Below are 11,877 nucleotides of genomic sequence, written 5' to 3' on the forward strand. Positions count from 1 at the left end.
TAACACAATGGTTGAAAAGCTTCTATTTGGCAGTGAAGTGCTCTCCTGTTCACTCTGACACATTAAACAGATGGAAGCAGAGGTGGGAGCAGGGAACAGTGCCAGCAGCTGTGTGGGACCTCTTGCTTTCCCCAGTCTGAGAGGTCCATTTTAGTCTGAGTCATATTTGTGTTCCCAGTGTCTAGCATATATCCAGGCATGAATTAAGTGTTTGGTGAGTATTGGTGAGGGGATGGGTGGATGGATGGATGAATGACGGATGGATGGATGATTAATGGATGGATGGATAAGTGAGTGATTGAGTGGATGTTGAGTAGATGCATAGATAGTTAAATGCCTGAGCGGATGGATGATTTGCTGGCTGGGCGAATTGATGGAGGATTGTTGAATAGGGACTGATGAATAGGTATATGACCTCACCTTCCATGTCTCCTGTCCACTGTAATCTGCCCCGCTCCCAATGCCACAAATGTCAGGTGGCATGGACCATGACAAGACATTAGTTGACTTCTTGTAGAGATGCATCCCCATTGTAAAAAGTAGTCTGAACACCAAGTATCCTTTTCCTCACCCCATGATCCAAATGTTCAGCTGCCATCAAGGTGACATCCTACAGACTCACCCCTCTGTGTTCCTGCCCATGCTCTTCTCTCCATTTACTGATCCTGATATGCTTAGTTCATCTTTCGAGACCCAGCCCTTCTGTGTCCTCCTCTCCGAGATGTCCCTGGCCTGTCCCCAGACCTCCAACGTCCCTCTATCAGTCCCCTGGTGACCAGAGGACAGATATCAGCAAGTGAGCTAAAAAGTTGCCCAAAAAAAAAAAGCAGCAGAGGAGACTCAGAAGTATCCAAACCAATGAGCCCTGCCCTGCCATGTCCCCTCCCCCAGCCCTTCTTGAAGTCCCTGCTTAGAGGATGGGACCAGCCAATGGTGAACAGAGGGAAAATGGTGCCTGAGTCATGTTCCCTACACTCCCTCCAATGACTCCACACCTCACCCTGTCCATTTCAGTAGTGGAGGAAGAGTATACTGATGAGGCCAGACTTGCCCGGGAAGTGGACCTGTGACAAATGTCTTTGGAATTTTTGTGACAGGAGCCATCCATTAGTTCTGAGTCCTTGGCCCCCCTTCTCCCTCTAACCAGCATCTCTGAGAGAGTGGGCAGGATTGGCAGCCTGAAGGTGCTGAGTCAGCACTTTTGCATCTCTGTTCCTTCCCTTTGTCACTGCAGTTCAGGTAGCTTCAGGCTGCAAAGAGCACTTCCCTGAACCCAGACAGAATGACTGTGGAGCTGCCTCCATGCTACACTCAGCAAGGACTTGGGAGTGATGGTCTGCCTCAGTTTCCCTGCCCTTAATGTTCCCCAGGTTCCCCACACCAGAGCCAGCCCTTACCTAAGCCACCTGATACAAGCCTGGATCTCATTTCCTCCCCTCATAGTTTTTGGCCCCCTCCCCTCCCACCCTGGAGGGAGTTGAATAATCAGTGCCTCTTCAAACAGCCAGCTGGTTCAGAGAGGGCAAGGGGCATGCCAAAGGTCACACAGTGAATGAGTGACAGAACGAGGAACAGAGCCCAGTTCTCCGGCCCCCACCCCCAAACCCCTCAGCCCCACAAAATCCTGCTCTCTTCTTCTGTTCTGTGCTACTATTTGATAAATTATCAGATAAACCTGAGTTCAAACCCCAGATCTGCCACAAAACTAGGTGGGCAATCTTGAACACATAACTTTAGCTCACCAAGACAAAATGTCCTCATCTGTAAATGAGAGTGACAATGGCATCCACACAGAGAGGAAGCAAGCCCGACTCACTTCCACATCCAGGTCTGCAAAAGGACCTTTTTGCACTTAGGACCTTCTGATTCCATGGAGTTGCCAGTCCCAGCCCTGGACTAGAAGCTGGAGGAGCCAGAGCTGGCTTCTGCCTTGCACAGCAGAGGCCCATGGACCCAGGCACCGCTCCTGCCTCGTCAGGGGACTTGGGGTCCCATCCGTGGAATGGGAATAATACCACGGCTGTCTCTGAAGCCTGCTCAGAAGACAACTAACTGGAGAGGCTAAGGAACTCCCTGCAGTGTCATTCTGTGGCATCAAGTGTGCTCATCCAAGCCGTGCTCAGCTCTGTGCTCACCTCTGTGCAGGGCAGGGGCCGTGGGCTCAGCTTCCTCTAGCCTGAGTTCCAGGCTCATGGGGACCCTTGCAGCAGCCTCCTCCCTGGTCTCCTGCCCCGAACCCTGCCTCTGCCCATTCTGTCCTCCATCTGCAACCAGAGGCCTTCCTAAAACACTCTGACCACACCCCTCTTTGCCCTTGGGGAAAAGGACAATCTCTCTTTTTTTTTTTCTTTTTCTCTTTTGAGGTGGTGTTTCACTGTGTCACCCAGGCTGGAGTACAGTGGCACAATCTCAGCTCACTGCAACCTCTGCCTCCTGGGTTCAAGTGATTCCCCTGCCTCAGCTTCCCGAGTAGCTGGGATTACAAGCACCTGCCACCACGCAAGGCTAATTTTTTGTATTTTTAGTAGAGACAGGTTTTCACCATGTTGACCAGGCTGATCTCAAACTCCTGACCTCAGGTGGTCCACCCACCTCAGCCTCCCAAAGTGCTGAGATTACAGGCATGAGCCACTGCACCTGTCCCAAATGACAGTCTCTTGATGTGACCTTGAAGACCCCTCACGCTATGGTCCCTGCAAGCCCCTCCAAACTTAGCCCCCAGCAGGCTTCTCTCCAGCCTCCTCCGCTCTTATGATTCCTGAAATGCATCAAGTCCTCAGCAGGGCCCCAAGTTTCTCCTATAATGGAATTTGCCAGACGGATTTATCATTGATGGGCAGCCCATTCCAGACCAGGACTCTTTAAGTCCTGACTTGCTCTTCTGGCTGAAAGCACCTACTCTGTTCCGACACTCTGCCACTCCTTGTAAATGTCTGTGGATCCCATGATTGGGCTGTGGGGGTTGGGTGGGTGATGGACAGAAGGATGGGCCAATGGGTGACTGGGAGCAGCTCCCCTGGGATGCACTCAGGCACACCGTGCACACCAAGCAACCAGTCACAGACTGCCCCTGGTCCAATTCAAACGGCTCCTGAGCTTCCTCTCTGCACTGGCCCTCCCCAGTATCCTAGGCAGATAGGGTGACAAGAGAGAGAGACACAGGCCCCACCCTCCTGGCGTCCTCAGTCCCTGTGGAACCAGAGCGCTGGAGAGTGCCAGTTCAGGAATTGCAAAGAGCATTCCAGGCTCACCACTTTAACCAGCTCTGTGCTCAGCTTCCCTCTCTGTAAGATGGAGGAAAGACACTCTCCACCTCTCAGGGCTGCTGTGAAGATTAAATGAGAGAAGCATGCATGAAAAGAGTTTAGAGCCTGATGGATGTACAGTAAGTGCTGTCAGTGAGAGCTATCTTATGTTTATCATTGTTCTTCCTCAGTAAAATCACCCAAGGGTCCCTACCTGCAATCTAGAACATCTCTAGGACATACCCAGAGATAGAACAGATACAGAACAGGAGGTCCTCGCACATCCCTGGATGATTTGCTTCTCCCCAAGCACCTGCCTGCTGTGGCCCATCTCTTCCTGAGACACACAGGCTCCCATCTCTGGAATCCTGGTATCTTATCGCAATGTTCAGCTGTTGATACACCTTCATCCTGAATAGCCCCAGGTCATGGCTGGCTCTGGCTATATATCAAGTGGCTCAGAAGAAGCAAAATATCATTTTGGGGAGAAGAACATTTTCCCTTCACAAGATTTAAGAAATCAGAACTCCCAGTGCACAGTGCCTGGTAGCCACAGAATAGCATATTGGCTAAGAGCACAGGGCTTCAGTTTTTCACTGACCCAGGTCTCTATCTGTGGGGCTGTGTGACCTTGGGAAAGTTACTTAACCTCTCTGAGGCTGTTTCCTTACCTGTTAACTGGGGGATCCCATTATAGACCATCATGAGGATTAAATGAGATAATATGGTGCATGACAAGTACCACGTATGGTGTAAGGCATACAATTCAGTAGGTGCTCAGGAGATGGTAATTACTCATGCTGGCATGGGGGGGAGGTGGTATCTCAGAGAAGAGCCTATTTTTTTGAGGTTTCCACTGGATCATGAGCACCTTTATAGAAACTGCTTGGGAAGAAAGTCCAGGAAGGAGGCAAAGCTTGTTTCATCTTCTATCCTTGCTGCAGCTGGTACAGGGGGACAGGGAGACAGGGGGTGGGAAGGGGGATTCTCATCATGTTATTTCTCTGCAGTCATATTTATCTTTTTGATAAAATAGGCCCTTGTTATGGAAATTGGAAGAATTTCTCTCATAATTTAAAGCAGCGCCTACCTCTGCCGGTTGTGGTGACTGGGAGATTAATTTCCTAGCCGTCCAAGCAGGCGGATGCCTGCACCAACTGGCTCCATCTTGCAGGCATGGGTGATGCCATCTCCTGCCCAGCTGGTAATGAGCCTGGTGCTGCTAGACAAGGGCAAGGCTCTCATCTGCTGCTGACGCAGGTGAAGGGAGAGGCATCTTCAAGGTGACCCCATGGGGTTGGTCCCAGAGGCAGGTTCTGTGTGCTGTGCAGGGCAGGCAGGCGCACACACACACACACACACACACACACACAAACGCACGCACATCCAACTCTAGGTTTGCAATCTAAGCACCTGCAACCCTGCCATGGCCAGGGGTCATGGGGGATCATGGGGTGACCAGTGTGTCCCAACCCACATCTGGGGTCAGAAGACATTCCAGAGCCCCATCGGGGACAAGATTCTTGGAGCCAGTCCACTATTCTACAGCAGTGTGAACCCCTCACACTACCCTCCCTAAGGAGGGCTAGTGTCCCTAACACTCCCAAGTCCTGCCCTGGGCTCTGAAGGGGAGAGGATGCATGACAGCAATCAGAGTGGCCATTGGCTCAGGAGTGGTAGCAGGGAGAACCGGGATCATGCTAGATGAGTGGTAGCCAAAAGCTCCATTTCATAACCAGCTCTAGCCAGTTGTAGTCACAGCATGGAGTGCTGTGTTGAGAAGGATGCCGAGTCTGCCTTCTGAACCGAACTGGAAAGAGAACCATGGTCAATTAGTAATGTCTGCCATTGGCATAGACTTAGAAAGTGGTGGCAGGTATGCTATAGATTCACCAGACAAGGACTAGATTTCTCCTAAGTTGAGGTCAAACAAGCCAAATTAAACTGACTCCATTTGCCTACAAGAAAAAGATGGAGGAGAGCCTCACCTTGCCACCTTTTCTCTGTGAGTCTTGAAGAAAAATTACAAGCTTTAGTTTACAGTAGCCAAGGGAATAAAAATTAGAGGTTGGCACTTCATCCAAAACTCAAGCTATCACAATCAGTCAAAAAATAGAGAAGAAACTGAATTCTAGACTAATGAAGAGACAGACACAGAGCCAACTAAGTTCTCTGCAGTTCACTCAGTCACCCAACAAATATTTAATGAGCACCTATTATGTGCCCAGCACCTGGCTAGGCGCTGCAGATTCATGCAATAAAAGAGTCAGGACAAGGCCAGGGGCAGTGGCTCACACCTGTAATCCCAGCACTTTGGGAGGCCAAGGCAGGTGGATCACCTGAGGTCAGGAGTTTGAGACCAGCCTGGCCAGCATGGTGAAGCCCTGTCTCTGCTAAAAATACAAAATTAGCTGGGCATGGTGGTACATGCCTATAATCCCAGCTACTTGGGAGGCTGAGGCGGGAGAATTGCTTGAACCCGGGAGTCAGATGTTGCGGTGAGCTGAGATCGCGCCATTGCACTCCAGCCTAGGCAGCAAAAGCAAAACTGTCTCAAAAAAAAAAAAAGTCAGGACAGATGGGGTATCTGCCTTCAAAGATCTAACAATCAAATGAGGTGGACAGGGAATCCAAAGACATCACAATTTAATAAACAAGTAAACAAATAAATAAGCAGGATGTTTAGGGATTGTGATGACTGCTGTTCAAAGAAAACACATGGCATGATATATAGTGGGGTGGAGGTCAATCAGGAGCAACCTGTCTGAGGAGCTGACTTTTAAGGAAAGCTCTAAAGGATGAGAAAGAGGCAGCTGTGCACCATGTACTTTGCGGGACTACCATGAATAATACTCATGAATATTCATGTACAAATTTTTGTGTGGACTTATGTTTTCATTTTTCTCGGGTATATGCCTAGGAGTGCAAGTGCTGGATCATGGGATAATTATGTTTAACCATTTGAGAACTGCCAGTCTGTGTTCACAAAGCAGCTGTACCATTTTACATTCCCACCAGCAGTTTATAAGGGTTTCCATTTCTCCACATCCTCACCAACACTTGGCATTATCTGTCTTTTTGATTATAGCCATCCTACTGGGTGTGAAATGGTATCTCATTGTGGCTTTGATTTGCATTTCTCTGATGGTTAATGATGTTGAGCAACTTTTCATGTGCTTACTGGCCAATTGTATCTTCTTTGGAGAAATGTCTGTTCAGATCTTTTGACAATTTTTTAATTGGGTTGTCTTTTTATTATTGAGTTGTAATAGCTCTTTACATATTCTAGGTAAAAGTCCCTTATGAGATAAGTGATACACAAATATCTTCTCCCATTCTACCGACTGTCTCTTCACTTTCTTGAAGGTGTCCTTTGCTGCACTAGTTTTTAATTTTGATGTTTATCTATTTTTCTTTTGCTTCTTGTGCTTCTGGTGTCGTATCTAAGAATCATTTGCCAAATCCAAAATCATGACAACTTACCCCTATGTTTTTATCTAAGAGTTTTATAGTTTTAGGTCATACATTTAGGTCTTTAATCCATTTTCAGTTAATTTTTGTATATTATGTAGGGAATTCATCTTCATTCTTTTGAATGTAAGCATTCAGTTGTCCTAACACCATTTGTTGAAAAGCCTATTCTTTCTTCCATTTAATTGTCTTGGCACCCTTGCTGAAAATCCACTGACCATAAATATGAGGGTCTGTTTCTCAACTCTCAATTCTAGTCTATTTATTTATATGTCTATCTCCACGCTAGTACCACACTATCTTGATCATAGTAGCTCTGTAGTAAGTTTAGAAATCAGGAAATGCCTCCCCTCCAACTTTGTTCTTCTTTTGAGGTTATTTTAGCTATGTTTGGTCCCTTGAATTTTCACGTGAATTTTAAGATCAGCTTAAGATCATTTCGGTTTCTGCAAGGAAGGCTGGGACTTTGATCAGCATTGTGTTGAATCTTCAGATGAATTTGGGGAGTATTGTCATCTTAATATTTAGTCTTCTGAAACATGAACATGGGATGTCTTTCTATTTATCTGGGTCTTTAATTTCTTTTGAAAATGTTTTGGAGTTTTCAGAATATAAGTTTTGTACTTTTTTTTTTTTTTTCTTGAGACAGAGTCTCGCTCTGTCACCCAGGCTGAAGTGCAGTGGCGTGATCTCGGCTCACTGCAAACTCCGTTTCCCGGGCTCAAACGATTCCCCTGCCGCAGCCTCCTGAGTAGCTGGAATTACAGGTGCCTGGCACCACGCCTGGCTAATTTTCTTTGTATTTTTAGTAGAGACGGATTTTACCATTTTGGCTAGGCTGGTTTCAAACTCCTGACCTCAGGTGATCCACCTGCCTCAGCCTCCCAAAGTGCTAGGATTACAGGTGTGCGCCACTGTGCCCAGCCTAAGTTTTGTACTTCTTTAGTTAAATTTACTTCTATTTCATTCTTAATTTCATTTTAGGTTTGGTCATTGCTACCATATAAATATACTATTGATTTTTATCTATCAGTCTTGTATCTTGCAACCTTGCTGAATTTATTAGTTCTAATAGTTTTTTAATGAATTCCTTAGGATTTTTTATATACAAGATTATGTCATCTGCAAATGTAGTTTTACTTCTTCCTTTACAATGTGGATGCCTTTTATTTCATTTTCTTGCCTAAATTGCCCTGGCTAGAATATCCGATATAATGTTGAATAGAAGTGGCAAAAGTGGACATTCTTGTCTAGATCCTGATCATAGGGAGAAGGTTTTAGTATTTCACCATGAAGCACCATGTTATCTGTGAGTCTTTCATAAATGCCCTTTATCAGGTTGAGGAAGTTCCCTTCTATTTTTAGTTTGTTGAGTGATTTTATCAAGAAGGAGAATTCAATTTTGTCATATTTTTCTGTATCTGTTTTGATCATGTGGTTTTTGTCCTAAAGTCTATTGATATGGTATATTACATTAATTGATTTTTTGGATGTTAAACCAATCTTTCATTCCTGGGATAAATCGTATGTAGTCCTGGTGTATAATCCTTTTTATGTATTACTGGATCCAATTTGCTAGTATTTTGTTGGGGATTTTTGCACCTATATTCCTAGGAGATATTGTTCTGTCATTTTCTTTTCTCGTAATGTCTTTGTCTAGTTTTGGTATCAGGGTAATGCTGGCCTTATAGAATGAGTTGATAAGTGTTCCCTCCTATGTTTTAGAAAAGTTTATGGAAATTGGTATTATTTCCTTTTTAGCTTTTTCTGTTGTGATAAAATATATATAACATAAAATTTATCACTTTAACCATTTTTAAGTATACAGTTTGCTGGTATTAAGTACATTCACATTGCTATGCAGCCATCAACACTATCCATCTCCAGAACTCTTCCCATCATCCCAAACTGAAATCCTATATGCATTAAAGTTATTATTTCTTCTGTAAATTTTTGGTAGAATTCTCCAATGAAGCCATCTGGTCCTGGGATTTTCTTTCTGGAAAAAGAAGCTGAGAACTTTCTCGTGTTAATAATTCAATCTCTTTGCTTGTGATAGGCCTCGCCAGAGTTTCTGTTTCTTTTTAAGTCTTTTTCCTTACTTTTGTGTATTTCTTGGAATTTGCACATTTTATCCAAGTTATCCAATTTGTTGGCATACAGTTGTCCATAGTATTCCCTGAAAATTCTTATTTCTGTAAGGTCTGTAGTAACACCTGTAACTGGGACCACAGGTGTGTGCCACCACACCTGGCTAACTTTTTGTATTTTTAGTAGAGATGGAGTGTCACCATGTTGGCCACGCTGGACTTGAACTCCTGGCCTCAAGTGATCCACTCACCTCGGCCTCCCAAAGTGCTGGGATTATAGGTGTGAGCCACCGCAGCCGGCCAAATTTGATAATCTTTTTAAAGAACCAACTTCTGGGCCGGGCGTGGTGGCTCACACCTATGGTCCCAGTTACTCAGGAGGCTGAGGCAGGAGAATCACTTGAACCTGGGAGGCAGAGGTTGCAGCTGCACTCCAGCCTGGGAGACAATGCGAGACTCTGTCTCGAAAAAAACAAACAAAAAAACAACAACAACAACAAAAACACACTTCTGGTTTTATTGGCTTTCTCTATTGTTTTTCTATTCTTTGTTTCACTAATTTCCACTCTAATCTTTATTATTTCCTTCTCTCTGCCCACTTCAGATTTTAGTTTGCTCTTCTCTTCCCAGTATCTTAAGGTAGAAGGTTAGGTTGTTGATTTGAGATCTTTTTTCATTTTTAATGTAGACATTTACATACATAAATTTCCCTCTAAACACTGCATTAGCTGCATCCTGCAAGTTTTTTGTTTTGTTTTTGTTTTTGTTTTGAGATGGAGTTTTGCTCTTGTTGCCCAGGCTGGAGTGCAGTGGCACGATCTTTGCTCACTGCAACCTCCGCCTCCCAGGTTCAAGTGATTCTCCTGCCTCAGGCTCCCAAGTAGCTGGGATTACAAGCACCCACCACCACGCCCGGGTAAATTTTTTTGTATTTTTAGTAGAGACGGAATTTCACCATCTTGGTCAGGCGGGTCTCAAACTCCTGACCTCAAGTGATCCACCCACCTCACCCTCCCAAAGTGCTGGGATTACAGGCATGAGCCACTGCGCCCAGCCTGCATCTCACAAGTTTTAGTGTGATGTCATTTTAACTTATCACCAAAGTGAGGCAGACAAATCCAATTTGTCAGTACGGAGTGATTTATTTGGGGAACTTAAGGATGGAAGTGTAGTCTTGGAGAGCAGCAAAACAGGTAGATCTCCACACTGTTGCTCCCCAGACCCAGGGCTTATATATCACAGGGAAAGGGTATACATGCTCTATGCAAGACAATTAAAGGCAGCCCTCCAGAACAGGCAAGAATGCTACATGCGTCATAACCTATAATTTGTGCAATAACATCAAGGCTGACATGTTCTTACGCTAAAGACAGTAAATAAAGTGAGAATCAGGAGGTTTTCACAGGACCAGGGCTAATCAGAAGTCAACATGGCAGATTAGCATCTGTATTAGTCCATTCTCACATTGCTATGAAGAAATACCTAAGGCCGGATAATTTATAAAGAAAAGAGGTTTAATTGACTCACGGTTCCAGATGGCTGGAGAGGCCTCAAGAAACAGACAGTCATGGCAGAAGGCACCTCTTCACGGGGCAGTAGGAGAGAGAATGAGTACAAGCAGGGGAAATGCCAGACACTTATAAAACCATCAGATCTCATGAGACTCACTCATCACGAGAACAGCATGGGAGAAACTGCCCCCAAGATTCAATTACCTCCACCTGGTCCTGCCCTTAACACGTGGGGATTATAGGGATTACAATTAAAGGTGAGATTTGGATGGGGACACAGAGCCAAACTATATCAGCACCCAAGATGGAGTCACTTTTGTCTCCACACCCCACATTCTCACATCGGAGGGTGAGGAAGCATGCATGTCCAACCAAAGCCTTAGGGCGCTCCCTCACTCCAGTGTGTGCCTCTCCAGGGGAGCATCTTACAGTGAACTTCAGCAAAGGCTTGGCTCTCAAGAGTGAGATGACACACTGGCCCAGACACTAGAGCCTCCATCTCACTCCCTCCTGATGAAGGCTAGTAGGCTGCAAGAGCCACCAGCATGGGCCACACCTGCCCCAAGGGCATGTTTCTAGCCCCAGCTAAGGTCCCGAGTTTGTGCTTTACCACCTGTTCCTGTCCTAGGCTGAGTGTGATTGAGGCTTTTGGGGTCAGTGCTAGAAAGGTATGGGAAGGAGAAGCGATCACAGCTGAGTGTCAAGCCTCTGATTGGTAGATGGCCAGGCCCTCACCTGGGAAAAAAGCCCTCCTACAGCTACTCAGGCAGGTGGCCACCCACGCTCTCCTTGATTACCACCCAAGACAGAGGCCTCACTCTCCTGAGGCATCGCAAGGCCTCCCTGCCATTTCCCCATCTGGTCTCAAGACTGGAGCTACTCACTCAATACATGCATTAGGAAACTTTGGAGTGCCCAGCCACATTGTTGAGTTTGAGGACACAGAGAGTGATCAAACACAAGCCCTGGAAACCAGACATGATCATATGTAACAAATGCAAAGCTGGGGCTTGAACATGCGCTCTGGGAGAACGTGCAAGGGGACCCCTCTCAGAACAGAGCCTACGAAAGATCTGACCTTCCTGGTGCTTGCCCGTGACCCTGTGGTTCATTGAATGTCTGAAGCTGTCTCCCTACTGCTGTTCAGAGATCCGGCTGGCAGCCTCAGGAAGGGTTTGCACTGAGAGCAGGAGAGGCACTGAGGTCAAGAGAGCAAGCACTGGACTTTGAAGCCAGATCTGGGTTCTAGCTTAGCTCGGCCGTGGAGTAACTGAGCAACCATGGGCCAGTCACTTACCAGCGCTGAGTCTCAGTCCACCCATCTGTGAAAGGAGAAAGTTGCATCCTGAGTTGCAGGGCTGAGTTGGAGGGAATTCAGTGACACTCCAAGACACTCACTAATGAGGAGCTGACTGTCCAAGTGAGGCAGTGGGTGCCCATGGCTGCCCCTAGCTGACTCTGACCCCTCCCCAGGACCCCAGCTCCCAAGGCCCCAGCATCTTTTCCGGTGAGAGGACTAAGTCACCCATCCCCAGGAGCTTCTTTCCGTAGGACTCTCAA

General features: G+C 46.3%; 1 protein-coding gene across 1 annotated transcript in view; it reads left to right on the forward strand.

Annotated features, from left to right (window-relative positions):
- BEAN1 (brain expressed associated with NEDD4 1) overlaps positions 1-11,877 on the forward strand; it is a 58,363-nt gene that overhangs the window by 32,489 nt on the left and 13,997 nt on the right. The window lies entirely within an intron of this gene.

This window comes from Gorilla gorilla, chromosome 18 (assembly GCF_029281585.2).
Source record: "Gorilla gorilla gorilla isolate KB3781 chromosome 18, NHGRI_mGorGor1-v2.1_pri, whole genome shotgun sequence".
In the NCBI taxonomy this organism is placed as follows: Eukaryota; Metazoa; Chordata; class Mammalia; order Primates; family Hominidae; genus Gorilla; species Gorilla gorilla.